The sequence below is a fragment of the Adiantum capillus-veneris genome, chromosome 13 (assembly GCF_014529385.1).
Source record: "Adiantum capillus-veneris isolate H3 chromosome 13, ASM1452938v2, whole genome shotgun sequence".
Classification (NCBI taxonomy): Eukaryota; Viridiplantae; Streptophyta; class Polypodiopsida; order Polypodiales; family Pteridaceae; genus Adiantum; species Adiantum capillus-veneris.
The window spans coordinates 123564934-123583538 of record NC_140943.1 but is presented as its reverse complement, the minus strand read 5'-3'; the positions used below and the strand labels follow the sequence as shown (position 1 = coordinate 123583538).

Here is an 18605-nt window from a genome sequence, read left to right as displayed (position 1 = left end):
TTCTTCAAGTAAAAGTAAGCTTGAATCCTAGTGTAGTTGCAGTTGGCTTGCGATTGACTGGTAAGCCAAACCTTTGTATAGCCTGTACAGAATCCTTGTCCAAGAGGAAGATTCTTCGAGATCCGTCTTTTTTCTGTATCCTCTTGAGATTTGTGGTTGAATTTAACATCTTTCAATGTGGTTCTGTTGTATACCTGCTTCTTAGGTATCCTAGGATATTGTCGCGGTTGATACCTTGTGGGACTTCTTTCTTGGGAGGGTTCTGACGTTACTTCATATGCCCTAACCTGCGGTTTTGGAACCCAAATCTGTCTATTACCTCCATAGTACTCTTGTTATTTTAAGCTCCATTGTGATGCTATCCATCCCATGCATTTGTCCCAGATCATTGACTTTGACTAAAATGCTCGGAACAAACACTTGCTTGACTTTTCTTTGCTTTCGTGAGTACTTTGGTTGGAATATCTTTGCTTTTCTGGGTGTCTCCTTAAAGGTTTTATTTGGTTTAGCAATTGACTTGAAGTTTTGAAAGCTTGACTCGCTTGAAGAAGCTGATCCATGGGGGTTCTTTGATGTAGAGGCATATTCTGTCACACTTTCTTTGCTAATCGGTGGAGGGTCCACTGTAGCTTTACCTTTTTCTGCAAGATTTGTCTTTGTTCCTTGTGACTTCTGCAACTCTGAATCTGACATTTTTGGTTCTATTGAAGATCTTTGTCCTGCTTTTGCCATGGTCTCATCTTGATTCAATTGTGTCTCTATGGAAGGTGAATTGAGACTTTGTTTTGAAATCTGACTTACAATAGTTGATTCTACTGGAAATGAGTGATTGAGCTTTGGACTTCCTGTTGCTTCCTGGTTGTCTGCAACCCCGTCCTTCTTTACTTCTAGCTTTGATGGCATTCTCTGCTCAATAGATTTCCTGGTTGCTCTTTGCTCTGTTTGATTTGCACCTGATATTGCCTGATTTGTTTTAATCTCTTCTGAAGTTTTGCTTGATGGAGATGAATCATCTTCAATAAGATTTTCTTTGGCATCAGTCTCCATTTTAACTGTGCTTGAGGACTTTGTACTGTCGTCCGTGGGTGACCAGTCTTGGTCTTTATGCTTTGTTGTCTTTGATGACTGCATCCTGTTTGCATTCTGTATTTCTAACATCTTCTGGGCCATTGGCATTCCCATTATGATGTCGTCCGGCATATCCTTTGCTGTGATCACATGGAATTTAGCTCTGCTGATCTGTGAACTTACTTCAATGGTGGTGGAGATGATTCCCCAGCATTCTGCTCGTTTGTCTCCATATGTGCTCACAAATTTAGGAGCGTCTTCTAGCTGTGGTTGGCCACATCTTTTCCAAGTGGGAAAAAACATGAGGTTCTTGTCTAGGTGAAAATCTAGCTTTATTTCCCTTGACAACTTTTCTTCATTTTCACCAACAATATTGCACTTGATTGTCTCAGGATTTGTGTCCGATTTGACTTCTTTTTCTATGGCAACATCCTTTGGTTAGACTTTATCTGCATTTTCTTTGTTTTGACCACCTTTTTCAATTGATGTTGACTCCATTGGCTGTAATATTGCACTTTTTTGCAATTGATGAGCATTGTCCACCTGCATTTGAGTAACTCTTGATCTTAGAAGATCCACTGTACTTTCTGGTAGAATCTGTCTCTTCGGAGGAGATTTTGGTGGTGACCTTTGTGTAGCTTTCTGAACTTTAGCTCCCATTGACTTTGACTTTTTTGTCACCTGTTCTGGCAGCTTGAGGCTTTGCATCATTTTCAGATAGTCTTTGACTTCAGTCGGGCCATCCCTATGAGTTTGTACAAGGTTTTGATCTTGCTGATATTCATTACCATGTGCATCTTGATATGCATATGTGAGCTTGATCACATGTAACTACTTGAACACTATGGGATTTGTCGGCTTTTGGCTTTGACTTGTGGAGATCAACTGAAACTTCTGTCCTTGATGATCTTCATATAAGCATTTGTTTGCAGATTCTGATGGAATCTGGGTCAATTGGAAACTTCCAAGAATCATATGATCTTTCAATGGTTTCTGCTTTGAAGAGGTCTATTGGCTAGAAGTTCTAGGGCTTCTAATTGGTGTAGCATTTCCTGGCACGTAAGTTGAGCTTGTTGGATTTACAGCTCCCCCCTTCCTAGGGTGATCACTATAGCCTGCTTCATTGTAAGAGTTCAAAATTGTTTGGCTCTGGTTTAGTCTCACCTTTTGGGACTGTGAAGGCACACTTTGGGTAGCACTGTTGACATTTGGCATCTGTAAACCTTCTGCATAGTATCCTATGTATCTCCATGAAACATGACAAATTATTCCCCAAGTTAAGCTGTAGATAGCATTATCTTTTCCTTGATATTGTCTATCCCATGGGTCTCCTATGATATGAGCTCCGTGGTTTCAGGACCCAAGGCATCATAGATGCTAGACTCTCGTATATACCTACGAATTTTTTGGTCAAAGTATATGCTCGTTTGGTCACAACATCGAAGCTTGATTTCTAATGGAGGAGAATTTGGCTCTGAACAAATTTCTGGGTTCACCTGGGTAATATCCTTCAGCTCTAGAGAGGATGGGCTATAATAGATTCTTTCCTCTAAAATGAACCATCCTTTTTGATCTGTCACTGGACGCACTTCTATGAGCTGGTATGTGGGCCGTTCAACACAGGTTGATATTTTTTGTATAGTTTCCCTTTTTGGTCCACATAGTGTGCAGTTGAATTATGTGTACCATACAAAGCTAACATCATTTTGTTTGATGTGTCCTTTAGACTCATGAATGATTGCACACTTGTGGCAGTGGATGCAAAATCATTTACAAACCTAACATTCTTTTCAACCTTTGGTGATATCTCGACACCTTTACTAAATTTACGCAAGAATTTGTTGTTCAAAGAATCAGTTTTAAGCTTTTCATGTGTTTGTTCATCTTTATGCTGAATTTCAACTTGCAGTGGTTTGAATTGTGATTCTAATGGTAATGCAGAATCATCCGATTGCATTAAAAGTGACAAGTCAGTTGCACTTACATCGAGATTCGCATTTCCAATTTGCTTTGTACTTTGCTTGGCGGTTGATGTATCCCTGTTGTCAGGATTTCTTGGACAATCTTCAGCAAAATGTCCACCTTTTCTTCCACAATCTGAGCAATATGCCATCACTGGTGGTATTTCAACTGGCTCTGTCATGTTAGGCTCTTGCTGAGAAGTTTTTGTTTCTATGCTTGCCAAGTTGTCAGCATCTTCTTTCAAAACACTGAGCATCAAGCTGTAGAATGCTCCATCTTGACCTTTGTACCATCTTTGACTTGGTTCTCCAATTAGATTGGCCACTATAATTCATGTACAACGACCCTGATTGCATATGCACTAAATGGATGCTTTGCGGACTTAAGCAGATTTCTAGATAACCACTTGGGTTGATTTTTTGAACCTCTATCTGCACTTCATCTTTAAGTTTGCAATACCTGGCTCCACTGAAGTCTGTGAACATTTGGGAGTTCTCTGAATCTGGCTTTACTCTGATCAATAGAATCTTGGCTCCTGTGCTGCTTTTACTTCTCATAAGATACATATGACCTTCTGTATCTGTGTACAAAACCTTATCCCCATTGTATCCATATAGATGCAAAATTTTCTCTGTTGCAGTTGTGCATGTGTTGCCACTGCTACTAGCATGCTCTGTTATACTTGAACTCTCGGTTCGATTTGAGTCTATTTTGGCTTAATCCACAAAAACTGTCAATTGGCAGAATTTGGTGTTGATTAGAAAAATTTATGCTGTTCATACTAGCCTAATCTGCAATCGTATGCGAGTTGTGCTTCTGTTTGTCCAATTGGAAGCTAATATACAACGCAATTACTCGCACTAGCCAATTTCTAGCATGTATAATTTTGGAAATTTGACTGCCGCTCTGACTGCCGCTCAACTGCTTTGAGTTGGTCGATTTCTCACTTCTTTCGGCTGATCTGATTCGCTTTGCGCGGTGTGCTCGGTTTGCGGTGTTCGCTCGGTGTGCGGTACACTCTCCAACGTTGCTTTTCGGCTTTTGATTTGCTCGTTTCTGACTTCTTTCGAGCTTGTCCGGCTCTTTCTGATTTTTTCAAGCTTTTGCTGGCTTTTCTGGCACTTCCGGCGAGTTCCTTTTTATTTTTTCTAATTATTTGTGAAATTTTGAATTTTCTTAATTTTTTGAGATTTTTTTGGAATTTTTTTTATTTTTTACTAATTTTTTTGAGATTTTTTGAATTTTTTGACTTATTTTGATTTTTTCGGACGATTTTGGATTTTGTGTGAGTTTTTACAAATTTTATGATTTTTTTTGGTCAGTTTTTGAATTATTTGTGGAGTTCCTAATGACCTTTTTGAGTTTTTTACTGTTTTTGTGAATTTTTTCTGTGAATTTTTGAATTTTTATGATTTTTCTATGTGTTTTATGATTACTTGGTGAGCCTAATGTCCTCTTTCAGTTCCTCCGCACAAGACTGAGCCACGTGGAGGGGCAAATTCGCTATATGTAATTACTTCATCGGCACAAAAGCTTTTTTTGACAGGAGATGCGTAATCCCAGATTCCTGCTACTGAGGACACACATGCGATGAAGGCAGCGACAATCAAGAGTTGGCCGGGGTCTTGTAGGGCAGGGCGCTCCTTGCATTCTTGTCCAAAGCTTCATAAAAGCAGTGCTGGCAATCAGAACTTCTGAAGCAGGGAAGAGAGGAAAGAGAAAACTGCCCCCCTCATCATCATGCGTATAAATGCTTGTAAATTTTGTCTACAGAGAGTTTTGTGCTTGATCTAGCATGCAGAGAGCTCTTGCTCGATCTAGCATGTATACTCGTTTCTTTTCTTCTTGTGGATAGTGCAGAGTAAAGAGACCCTTTCAATTTAAGACCTCAAGTCGTGCTTGGTCAAACCTCTCACACACAAAGGGACAATTTTGTATGCAATTTGGGGGCGTTGTAGGCCAGTTATGGCTGAGCATGTTGCATGCAACTACGAGCTGCTGACTGGAGGCTGCACTTTGGCAAAAACAATCTCTAGAGTTGATGCAAGGCAAAAGCATGAATAGTGTTTGGTACCATATCCAAGGATTTGCAGTGACATCAAAGGATGTCCTTCTCACTGTGGCTCAGACACACTAGAGAGAGCAGAAAAGAGTACAAAGACCACCATTGGAAAACTTTTTATTTCGCAGATATGCGTCGACAATTGCCTGCTTTAGGATTATGAATCGAACTCGGTGGATCCCGATATGACCCTTTTGTTGTTTTCCAGTTGCACAAGTTGCTAACTGTTGAAAAAGAAGCACGCAAACCCTTGCAAGTCCCAATTTCCAATGCACTTACACACAACCACGCCTACATTGCAATTCGCGCCTTGAGTCCACCTGTTGATGAGATACAAACAAATCTACACAATTCACAACAAAAAACTTCCTTAGATTCTTCAGGCTTTTGTAGGGTTAGCAACCCATCATAGCTAGAAGAGCTTTCTGACTGACGTTGCTAGCAGAGCAAGGGGTAGAGCAGTCACTAACAATAGCTTTTCACCAGTCGCTCTACACGAGGGAGCACCATCACACGGAATACATTAATAGCAGGTTATAGTCAGTATGGCTCATCTTTTTGATAGAATGCAAGTCAGTAGTACAGAGTCAAATGATGTTCTCCTTGCATCCACAAGAGTAGTACAAAGCCAGATGATGTTCTCCTTGCATCCATAAGAGAATCTAGGGATACAGGATTTATTGAGAATGTGACACTCTAGACTTGACTCGAAGTTCTCGGTACAAGACATGCTTATTAGTATGTATGTCGAATGTGATGATGGTTGCAGGTTGACTGACATGATACCAACAAGGAGTTTATCTGCATGGAATGCTATCTTTGTAGATAATATCTAGCATCAGATGGCAGATGTTTCCTCCATTGCAAATGTTTTGGAAGCATGTACCAAGCTACAGGATTCATGGCAAGGCCAATTCATGCATACATGGAGCTTTCGTTATGAGTTGCAAGGGACATTGACCATTGGAAATGCTCTCGTTGAATTTTATATGAACTGTCAACGTGTGAAGATGGCTCAGGGCGTGTTTGGGGGTTTTCCAGTAAAAGACACAATGACTTGGAATTCCATGATTGTTGGTTACTTGGTGAGCCAAAGGCTCTTTTTCTCCTCTTTGAGCCCACAAGCCACCATGTGGTGCTTGCACAACACCTAAAAAAACCGCCACCGAAGTCCAAAAGCTCCGCCAGATCGTCTCGATCGAGACCGCCTTCGAAGATAGCAATGTTGAGATCCTCACCACTCACACTCCTGCTTTCCTCAGCCTTGCAGCTTCTCCCATCGGCAGATCCGCTGCCGGTATCTGGCCTGCCCGTAAGCATGGTGCCGATGTCATCGACACCGGCATCTGGCATGAGTGCAGCAACTTCTGTGACAATGCTGACTTTTCCCTTGTGCCTCCCTGGTGGAAGGCTTCTGTGAATTATCACCTACCTTCAGTTCCTCCCGTTGCAACCACAAGCTCATCGGTGCACACACTTTTGTCCGTGGCTTCAAGTTCGCGGTTTCCGGCTCACTCATCGGCAACGTTGGATTCCCATGCATCCCCCCGAGATAGTCATGGGCATGGTACACACACGTCCTCCATCGCCGCTGGCATTTTTGTACTTGATGCTAGCCTCTCTAGTGCGGCACAGCACCACATGCACGCATTGCAATGTACAAAGTCTGCTGGAATTCGTCTTGCTTTAACTCTGATATAATTCTTGCAGGGTTCGACGCAGCCATTCTCGATGGTGTGGATGTCATCTCTGTGTCTATTGGTGGCACAATAGCACGTCCATTCTACAATAAAAATGTGATTGTGATAGGTGCATTCTCTGCAATGGCAAATGTCGGTAGGTAATGCTGGACCAACACTTGGAGGAAGCACTACAAGTGTGGCTTTGTGGATATTCAGCATTGCTGCAAGCTCAGTTGACAGAGAATTCCCGGCACCAGTAATGGGAAGGAGTACAAGGGCATGTCCATATGGCATACCAAAGTAAGGGACGACCCACTGGTCTATATATGTAGGCAGTGTGGTGGTGCCGGGTGGCAATGCATCTCTTGCCCAGGAGTGTACGTCTTCAGATGTGCTTTCATCTGATGCCGTCAAGGGGAAGACAGTGCTATATTGTGTTGATCATGATGATAAAAATGAGGAAGCAAACGGGTTTGTAGCTGTCTTTAAAGCCGGTGGTATCGGCATGATTCTCAGCAATGGTGTTTCGGAAGGTGAGGACTTTAGGTCACCACATTCTCCCCGCTACCTTGGTTGGGCACTCTTCGGTGAAGGAGATCCTGCAATACATCAAGTCAACTAAGAATCCAACAGCTCATGTACAATTTCTAGGAACTAAACTTGGAATTAGGCCAACTCCAATGATGGCTGCATTCTCTTCACGTGGTCCTAAGTTCTAACCTCATTGCACTGGACATTTTGAAGCCTGCCATCACTGCTCCTGGCATCAACATCATTGCCGCATGGATAGGATTTCAAGAACCCTTAGGATTGGCTGAATACAGAAGGAGAGAGAGATTCAATATCCTGTCGGGCTCGTTGATGCCATGCCCACATGTGGCAAGTGTGAAAACACTTCTCAAGGCTATACATCCCGCATGGAGCGCAACAGCAATACATTTTGAAGCCTGTCATCATTGGTCCTGGCGTCAACATCCTTGCCGCATGGAATATAGGATTCCAAGCACCTTTAGGATTAGCTGAAGACAAAAGGAGAGAGGATTTCAATATCCTATTGGGCATGTCGATGTCATGCTCACATGTGGCAAGTGTTGACAGCACTTCTCAAAGTTGTACATCCCTGATGGAGCCCGCCAGCAATACGATCCGTACTTGTGGCAACGGCAAAGGTGACGGACAACACGGGACTGGCAATAGCAAATGCATGGATTGAAACCACAGCAGTTAGGACTGCTTAAGGTGTAGGCCACATCGAGCTGAGCATGGCTCCAAGACTACACCGATTTTCAGTGCAGTCAAAACTATACAGGGTGTATATGTGGGTGCAGGTATCTGCTATAGAGCAAGAAGTCCAAACAAGACGGGCAATTTAAACTACCCTTCATAATCGAAATAAGGGCAACACATTTGAGGCTACATGTTGGGGTATAAAGCCCAATGTGGTCGCCCAGGTAAGTGGGCGGGCCGCCAGGTACGTACACATATTCTTTTGTAAAAACCTAATAAGAACTCACTATGCTCTACACATTACAGTAGAGCGACTTCACCATATCGTCGTGCTCTTCTTCTCGCACTCTCTCTCGCGTCGCACTTACGCTCGTTCTCCTTCAACTGGTATCAGAGCTCAAATCGAGGCTCGGGGCAGCATTTGCAAGTAGCCAGAGTCACCTGCTCAGATTGGAGTGAAATTCGACAGGCAAAGACACGGCCCCAAATCTTGTGGGAGAGCCAAAAGGGCCTGGTGTTCTCAGAATTTCATTCTGAGGTCATCTCGGCCACCGTTCGGCTTCGACAAAGTTCTGCGCAGGCCATTTTCGACTACGTGGTCTGGGCGGGTGCAGATCCACTCTGCAAATTTGGGGTTTCGGCCTACGACTGCAGGTGTTGAGGATATCGATGAAGGAGTATGAGCGGAAGTGCGACGCGAGAGAGAGTGCGAGAAGAAGAGCACGACGATATGGTGAACTCGCTCTACTGTAATGTGTAGAGCATAGTGAGTTCTTATTAGGTTTTTACAAAAGAATATGTGTACATACCTGGCGGCCCGCTCACTTACCTGGGCGACCACATTGGGCTTTATACCCCAACAACCTCCCACTTAAAGTCCAATGTGGTACTTAAAGTGTGAGAGAAGCTACTATACAAGCTAATATACAAGAGATGTAGAGAAGTGATGTACTACCCTACACCTAACTGCTTGCGAAAATGCGCAAAGCTCTCTGAGGGAAGTCCTTTTGTAAGTAGATCAGCAGGATTTTCTGTGGTGTGAACTTTGACAAGCTGAAGTTGCTTATCCTCGAGCATTTCCCTGATGAAATGATACTTCACATCCACATGCTTTGTCTTTCAGTGATAAACTAGATTGCGAGCCAATTGTATAGCACTTTGACTATCACAATATAACACAGGCATCTCTTCTTTGATTCCCAAATCTCTTACTAGTCGATTAAGCCAAATTGATTCTTTGCATGCCTCTGATGCTGCAACATATTCAGCCTCTGTAGTAGACTGAGTAACACAATCTTGTAATCTAGAACGCCATGATACTGCTCCACCAGCCAATGTAAAGACATACCCTGATGTAGACCTTCGGTTGTCTAAGTCACCTGCATAATCTGAGTTTGTAAAACCCTTTACACTTAGCTCCTGACTCCCATAGCATATACGCATACTCTTTGTAGCTTTCAGGTATCTCAATATTCCTTTCACTGCCTCCCAATGTTTCTTGCCTGGGTTTCACATGTATCAACTTACTACTCCCATTGCAAATGCAATGTCTGGGCGAGTAGCAATCATTGCATACATCAAACTACCCACTGTAGACGCATATGGAATCTTATCCATTTCAGCATGTTCTTCCCTACGTTTGTAGCCTTGAGAAAGCATAAACTTGTGGAATTTATGGTACCATGCCCTCGGTGATTGTTTTAAGCCATAAAGACTCTTTAACAACTCGCATACCCAATCTTCCTTGCCTTTCTCAACAAACCCTTCTGGCTGCTGCATGTAAATTTCCACATCTAAATCACCATGCAAGAACGTTGTCTTGACATCCATTTGGTGCAACACCAAATCTAATATGGCAACCAATGCAAGAAAGCATCTCAATGTAGTCATCTTGACCACTGGAGAGAAGACTTCATCAAAGTCAATGCCTTGTTCTTGCTTAAAGCCTTTGGCAACAAGCCTTGCTTTGTACTTTGGCTGACTATCATAAGCGGTGATCTTATATCCGTAAACCCATTTACAAGGTAGAGCCTTTTTTCCCTGTGGTAATTTAACTAACTTCCATGTCTTGTTTTTATGCAGAGCTGTCATCTCTGACTGCATGGCCAATTGCCAATTCCCGGAGTCCTTCATTTGCACTGCTTCCTTGTAACATGAAGGCTCATTGCAATCAGTCAACATGACATAGTTCATAGATGGAACAAACCTATCAAGAGGTCGCGTGACACGTCCAGATCTACGCACAATAGGTGGCTCACGCTCAGCCACAACCTGTGGTTCCACTCTATCCTGTCCTTGCTCCTCTTGAGCCCTGACATTTTGTCTTGCACGTGCAGGTCCATCTTCTTGGAAGACAACTCTTATAATCTCCTCAACCCCCTCTGGTTTAGAATGATATTTGGATTCATTAAAGTGAACATCATTTCTACGGACAACCTTTCTGGATTCGGGATCCCAAAGTCTGTACCCCATCTCACCAGAATTACCATAGCCTAGAAAGATGCACTTTCTACTCTTTGGCTCAAGTTTGTTCCTAAATTCCTTTGGAACGTGAGTATATGCCTCACAGCCAAAGACTCTGAGATGCTTGTATAAGGGCATTTTGCCTGACCATACCATCTCTGGCACTGAATCCTTCTGCAAAACCTTGCTAGGAGATCTATTTACAAGATGAATAACTGTTGATACAGCTTCAGCCCAAAACCCATTTGGCAGTTGTGCATTAGACAACATACTTCTGACCTTCTCTTGTATGGTCCTATTCATCCTCTCAGCAACACCATTTCGAGGAGGATTGTAAGGAGCAGTAAGTTCACGTTTTATACCTTTTGACTCACAAAAGTCCTGAAAGGCCTTTGAAACATACTCTCCACCATTGTCAGTGCGTAAGCATTTAAGCTTCTTGCCACTCTGATTCTCCACAAGTGTCACAAACGTTTTGAAAACACTAAACGCTTCATCCTTGTGGTTGAGCCTGCAATGTCAGGATGAAATATGGAATATCGAGCAGCAAACACAAGCTACCTGATGAACTAGTGGATGTCGCCTACAGTCTGTGTGTAGATGCGCCCGTGTCGTATGTGACACGCCTCCAAGGACTGTGAGCCGTCCTTCGATGTGTAGACAGCCACAAATCAACACTCTGGGAGTGTCGATATCCTCAGCACCTGCAGTCGTAGTCTGAATACCCCAAATTTGCAGAGTCGGATCTGCACCCGTCGAGACCACGTAGTTGAAAATGGCCTGCATAAACCTTTGTCGAAGCCGAACGGTGGCCGAGATGACCTCAGAAGATTTGGGGCCGTGTCTTCGCCTGCCGAATTTCACTCCAATCTGAGCTGGTGACTCTAGCCTCCTGCAGTGCTGCCCCGAGCCTCGATCTGAGCTCTGATACCAGTTGAAGGAGTACGAGTGGAAGTGCGACGTGAGAGAGAGTGCGAGAAGAAGAGCGCGACGATATGGTGAACTTGCTCTACTGTAATGTGTAGAGCATAGTGAGTTCTTATTAGGTTTTTACAAAAGAATATGTGTACATACCTGGCGGCCCGCCCACTTACCTGGGCGACCACATTGGGCTTTATACCCCAACAATCGACACTCCCAGAGTGTTGATTTGTGGTTGTCTACACATCGAAGGACGGCTCACAGTTCTTGGAGGCGTGTCACATACAACACGGGCGCATCTACACACAGAATGTAGGTGACATCCACTAGTTCATCAGGTAGCTTGTGTTTGCTGCTTGATATTCCATATTTCATCCTGACATTGCAGGTACTTCCACATGGGATGTATTGTCAGAGATGATGTATGTCTGTTGAGGGTTTGCTAGCTGTGAGTCACGCAGCAAACAACCACCGCAGCGGTTGCAGCATATAGTGGGAAATTTGTGGATGTATGACTTTGTGGGAAGTCTATGTATTGTCAGATTTACTGCAGCCTTTGTTGAGGGTCGAGTGAGGTTTTATTGAGCTGGGGGATTCTTGAATGTTGAGATCCTTTCGGTGATACAGGTCTTGGAGCGATCCCTCGAGCACCCTTAGATAGGCATATAGGATGTATTGACTATGAGTTAGACAGTTGGGATTGCATCTTTGCTTTACTGCTATTGAGGCATTGTCGCAATCTATGCTTACAGGACAGTGAGAGACAGTACAGGTGCAGGACAGGTTTACCCGCAGCTTACAGTGTTAGAGAGACAGTGTTTTTGAGCTGTTTTTTGGTCTGTTTTTGAGTACACCAGAGCCATTTTACAAAGGAGACTCTGTCGAAATTTCTTCAGAATCTCAAGCTTTCTTGGTTTATTTGACAGGTTGATATTGGTTCAGAGGTCAGTTTACAGGGGAAACTCTACCGAATTTTTCCCAGGAAAGTAAACTACTGTGAAGCGTAGCTATGGCTGGATCACAAGACACTGCTCTTTACAATATCAAGAAGCTGGATGGAACCAATTTCCCATTGTGGAAGAAGCAGATTTGGCACGTGTTGGTACAAAAGAAGCATATAAAACCTATAAAGCTCAAAGGGATAAACCCCCAAGATATGGAGCGAAATGGATGAATTGGCACTTTCTACCATTATGCTAACTTTGGCAGAAAGCGTTTACTTCAATGTAGCAGACGAGATGTCGGCTTATGAAGCATGGACAAAGCTGAGTGATCTTTATGAGAAGAAGAGTGCAGCTTCACAGGTATACTGGCTTAAGAAGCTTGTTGACTTGAAGATGAAAGAAGGGACACCTATGTCCAATCATCTGAATGAATTCAACACCATCTACAGTCAGTTGTCAGCTCAAGGTGTCAAGTTTGATGAACCTGTTAGAGCTATGTTCATGTTGATCACATTGCCGAAAATTTGGGATACTTTTTGCACAGCTTTGAGTAATTCTGCACCTTCAGATGGTTTGACCATAGCAGGTGTAGAAGGCAGTCTGCTTACTGAAGAAACCAATAGAAAGACAATGGACAAAGGCAAAGGAGCAGACTTAGTTGTTAGGGGAAGGACCAAAGAAAAGTACATAGGTGGAAAGAGGAATCAGTCTCGTAGCAAGTCTCACAGCGCTAAAGGCAAGAGTGACATAGAATGCTACCATTGTGGCAAGAAGGGTCACATGAAAAGAGACTGTAGAGAATGGAAAGCAGAAAAAGGCAAAGAGAAAGCTGAAGACCATGGTGAGAAGAACAAGTCCTCAGTTAAAATTCTAGAAATAAATGTGACAAACACTGTTGCAGAGGATGACAGTCTAGTGTTAGGAGACATCTACTTCTTGAAGAATACAATGGACTCAGCTCTTCTCACAGCATCTGATGGACATGCACTGAGTGACTGGATTATAGACTCAGGGGCAAATCTCCAAACAAGGAGTGGTTTACCTCTTATGTGACCACTAAAGATCATGTTCGGCTAGGAAATGGGTGAGATCTTAGGTGTTGGAGATGTTCAATTGAAGTTTTAGAATGGCTCTTCTTTCACGCTGAAAAATGTGAGACATGTTCCTGCAATTACAAAGAGCTTGATCAACACAGGTTTACTTGATGATGTTGGCTATGTCACCACTTTTGGACAGAACATGTGGAAGATATCCAAGGGTTCTATGACAGTAGCACATGGAGTAAAGTCTAGAGGACTTTACATGATTTATGTCTCAAATGTCTCTAAAAATGTAATCAACGTAACCGAGCAGCCGAACGTTTCTTTGTGGCATAGCCGGTTAGGACATATGTCCAAGAAGGGAATGGAAATCTTGTCTCATTCTGGTTATTTGCCTGGCTTTTCATTTCATATAAAGCCCAATGTGGTCGCCTAGGTAAGTGGGCGGGCCACCAGGTATGTACACATATTCTTTTGTAAAAACGTAATAAGAACTCACTGTGCTCTACACATTACAGTAGAGCGAGTTCACCATATCGTCGTGCTCTTCTTCTCGCACTCTCTCTCGCGTCGCACTTCCGCTCGTTCTCCTTCACTACATTCACAAGGACACTAACAAATAGTGAGAAGAAGGAAAGGTTTACTGGAAGCATGTCAACTATGAACACATAGATCGTTGATCAGTCTAATCAACTCCAAATTGGACCAAAATTGACTAGGAGGCTTGCCTTAGGCTATATAACACCTTACTATGCTCAAAGTCAAAGTCTGGCTTCAATTTCTTGCATTAGACATCTTACGCGTAGGATGTCTATTTCTTCAGAATGGCTTCAAACTCAAATCTCAGGCTTCCCTTGAGTTGCTGATCACTTTGGCATACTCAGAATTCAGTTTGGAGTCCCAAATCACTCAAAAGACATCCTACGCGTAGGATGTCTTTTTGGCCTGTTTGACCCCATATTTGTCCCACAGCTTCCCCTTGATGTCAGTAACCCAGTGGTATGCTTAGATTTTGTTTTGGATGTCAAAAGTCTCAAATTTCAGCTGTTTTTGCTTTTTTAGTCAAAAGTGCTAAAGTCTGCTTTGAACCCAATTTTCTTACCCAAATGAGGTGAAACCCCTTTCAGTCACTCAATATATCATGCAAGACATTCTCATGCAGCCATCTTATGGTTTTGGTCCCAAAATAATGTTTTGGCACTATTTGTGTAGGATGTCTGGCAATTTTAGTCTATCTGGCCTTATCCTATCAAGATATGGCCAAATTTCCACTTTCCATTTGAAATTAGGGTAAACCCTACCTTTTGAACACACTGGTCAACTCAAAATCCCAAAATTACTCCTAGATTAGCCTGTAGACATCCTACGCGTGGGATGTCTCCTCCTTAAAATTAAAGTTTTTTTCTGACAGGAATGCTCCTGATGCTCTGTAGATCTATCAGAAACACTCACAATAACTTTTGGACTTCAATTAGGCTTTCAAACACACTTTTGCATCTTTTACAAACTTGTAATGATTCTATTAAGCAAGGGTACATGCATGAAATGCTCTAGATCTTGAATCATGATGTCCTACTTACTCTACTCCTACCTATCCTGTGAAATGGTGATAATGGTGTTTTTGGTCGCTTTTTGGCCTCTCCGGACTCTCAAGCTCTCCTCTCACCTCTCCTACCACTCCAACTCCTACTCTAGGAATCGACTACTACATAAAACTACCTAAGTCAACCTCGTCTACCTAAGTCGAAGGATCTAGGCCAGACACACGCTTCCTAGATTCCCTCTAAGACCTAGAGAGTCCTCCACCCTCTGATCCTATCTAAATGTAAAGCGAGACTCTTGGCAAGCCAAAAATCCCAATCCTCAAGGATTAGTCTCGGTCACCTACCTAAGGTTTTCGTCCCCGGCAGCGGCGCCAATGTTGGACGGGTACGTCGCGACGGACGTCAGCACAGCGAGAACTCACCTAACATGTAATGTCAGCTAAGGACGAAGCTCGACCCGCAGGCGCGTGGAAGCAAGTATAAGGTGTCAACCTACACTCGACCGACTCCTAACCAATTCCTACAGAGGTCTCTACCAATTGTCTAAGTCACAACCTTCAAGAGTGCAAGAGAGGAAACTTCCTACAATGCTTTCTAGAGCCGAACACCCATCAAACAATCTCGAAACACCATAGAACTTGAAGGAGACCCTACTAATACCAATAGGTCACTCTTCCTAAGGTCTATGAACCAAAATCCCGACCCAAAACACGCGGTGCAAAAACACGTAGGATGTCTGGCCGAAATCTGCAGGTCTCCGTTTCAGAAATCTAAAGTGCCTAATGTGTATTTCTACTAAATGTGAACGCGTGGATATGCTGCAATGCAAAATCGGACAACATATGCTCACCCAAACAACCGATGAAGCTCGTAGAAGGAGCTCGCAAAGCCGGACCGTACGCGCGCAATGTTGGTATTGGCGCGTAGCTCTAGTCGGGGGCAACACGCTGCACTTCTCCGTGCTCGATTTTGACCATCGGAGCACACGTAGCGTCAAGACGAAGCTCACACTCTCTCTCCTGTACACAGTACGCTCACTCACAGACTTCCAACTTGTTTTTAAAATGACAAAAGGTCCTTCATTAAGGTCAAAAAGTGGTATATATACCTTACAACTTCTCAAACCCTAAAGTTACAAAATCAACCATCTACTCAATCTAACAATCAAAACTGGGATACAATCTGGAAACTTCTATAAGTCCCAATAATTACAAGGTGAAAAATCGGGTTTTCCTTAATGAATGAATAATTACAAAAATAATAGTCCTCCGAGTAGTTAGATGCCGTGGGATGTATCGAGCTTCTAACACTAACCTAACCGAAGTCCGTTTGCGTTTTTAGAAGTACAAGAATCATTTTCGAAGTCTGTTTGTATTTTTTTTAGTATTAATTTGTTGCTAGCTCTAATGTAACCTATAATCTAACCTAACCTATAACCTAAACATAATCTAATCTATAAAAAAAATCATAAACCTAAACTTAACCTATAGGCTAATCTAATCGAAGTCCGTTTGCGTTTTTTGAAGTACACGTGTCATCTTCGAAGTCCGTTTGCATTTTTTACACTATTAATTTGCCGCTAGCTCTAACCTAACCTATAATCTAACCTAACATATAACCTAAACCTAACCTAACCTAATGTAATTTATAAGCTAACCTAATCAAAGTCCCTTTGCAATTTCTGAAATACACTAGTCATTTTCGAAGTTCGTTTACGTATTTTCTACTATCAATTTATCGACAGCTCTAACCTAACGTATAATCTAGCCTAACTTGTAACCTAAACTTAAATCTCACCTGTAATCTAACCTAACCTATAATCTAACCTATAACCTAACCTAATCGAAGTTCGTTTGCGTTTTTTGAAGTATACGAGTCATCTTCAAAGTCCGTTTGTATGCGTTTTTTCTACTATTAAATTTTCCCTAGCTCTAACTTAACATATAACCTAATCTAGCATAACCTATAACTTAACCTAACCTATAACCTACCTAACCTATAACCTATAACCTATAACCTAACATAATCGAAGTTGGTTTGCATTTTTTTACTATTTGTCGCTAGCTCTAACCTAACCTATAACCAACACAATCTTGCATGGTGAATGGTGTGTATTCTAATCCAACCATTAATGTCAAGGTGTTATCTTAAATAGATCTTCCTTTGATGAAACCTTGTTTGTGAGGAGTGATACCCTTATCCAGAGTGAGAGAAAGTCTTAGGGCAATTAACTTGGCAATAATTTTGTAAGCTACCGACATCATGGTTATGGGCCGCCAATATTTTAGTTGGGAGCATCATATTTTTTTCAAACCAAACCTATAACCTAAACATTAGTTAACTCAACCTATAACCTAACCTTACCTTTTACATATATACAACGTATAACCTAACCTAACTTAACCTATAACCTAACATGTTACATAAACCTAACCTATAATCTAGCTAACCTAGCCTATAACCTATAACTTAACCTAGCTTGTAAGCTAATCTAACCTAATCCACATCCTATAACCTAACCTAACCTAGCCTATAAGCTAACCTAACATATAACCAAACCTAACCTATAACATAAACCTAATCTAACCTAACCTATGACCTAACTTAGCCTAACGTATAGTTAGCTAAACTTATAACTTATAACTTAACATATAACCTATATCCTAACCTAATCTATAATTTAAACTAAACCTAACCTAAACCACATCAATTGCATTATTTCAAAAACGACATAATTCAAAACGAAATTTCTCCAAAAACATAATTTCAAAACAAGATTTTTTCATAGCATAATTTTGAAACAACATAATTCCAAAACAACATGACGAGATAGTAGCGTAATTTCATAACATAATTCCAAAGCATAATTTTGAAATAAAATTACCCCAAACCATAATTTCAAAACAATTTTTTTTCGAAGCATTATTTCTAAACAAAATGGCATAAAAACGTAAACCATTGAAAGTTTAAATCAATAAATTTTATATTATCAAATACAAATTAATTTAAATTAATTTAATATGCATTAAAATTTTGAGCAGAGCACTCACATGCGGCCTATTTGAGCAATAAAGGGTCTTGTTAAACGTCCTTGAACCTGCAAAAACGTGCACACACACTATGTTAAACCCTAAACCCTAAAACTACAAGCAAACTTGAAAAGAATCTCACCTTGGTGCTAGAGAGTAGTCCACAAGCAAGATTTTCACCTTCGACAAGTTGTTAGGCACCAAATTTACAGTAGGTGAGGAGGAGGAGGGCAAGAGAAGAGGTGCAAAAACTAGAGAAATGTGTAGGGAAAGACCCGTGGGTTCGTTTTCTGCAGGGTCCCTCGGTAGAAGCCTCGGTCCAGGTGTTGGAAAACTCATCTATACATGCGTCGGAGAGACATCGATATATGCGCTAGAAGAGATATCACTATCTGCGTCTGAAATTCAAAAATGAAATTTTTTAAATAATTCATCTCCCTCCACACTTACCTACGCAGATACCAACGCCCGCCATTGACGTCGGTAATTTGGCACCGGAATTTAAGCGACCTCTTGTAGTGTATGCTTAGATTGCATTGTCTGCTCCCACTTCACGTCGTCTTCCATCTCAATTGCCTCTTGGTAGCAGGTAGGCTCTCCATAGTGAGTGACCCAAAAATAGTCTAATCCTGGTTGAAAATATTCAAGGGCATGAGAGCTACG

General features: G+C 42.0%; 1 pseudogene; it reads left to right on the top strand.

Annotated features, from left to right (window-relative positions):
• Positions 1-5934: 5934 nt before the first annotated feature.
• On the top strand, positions 5935-14041 carry LOC147444809 (subtilisin-like protease SBT1.6; annotated as a pseudogene).
• Positions 14042-18605: the final 4564 nt, after the last annotated feature.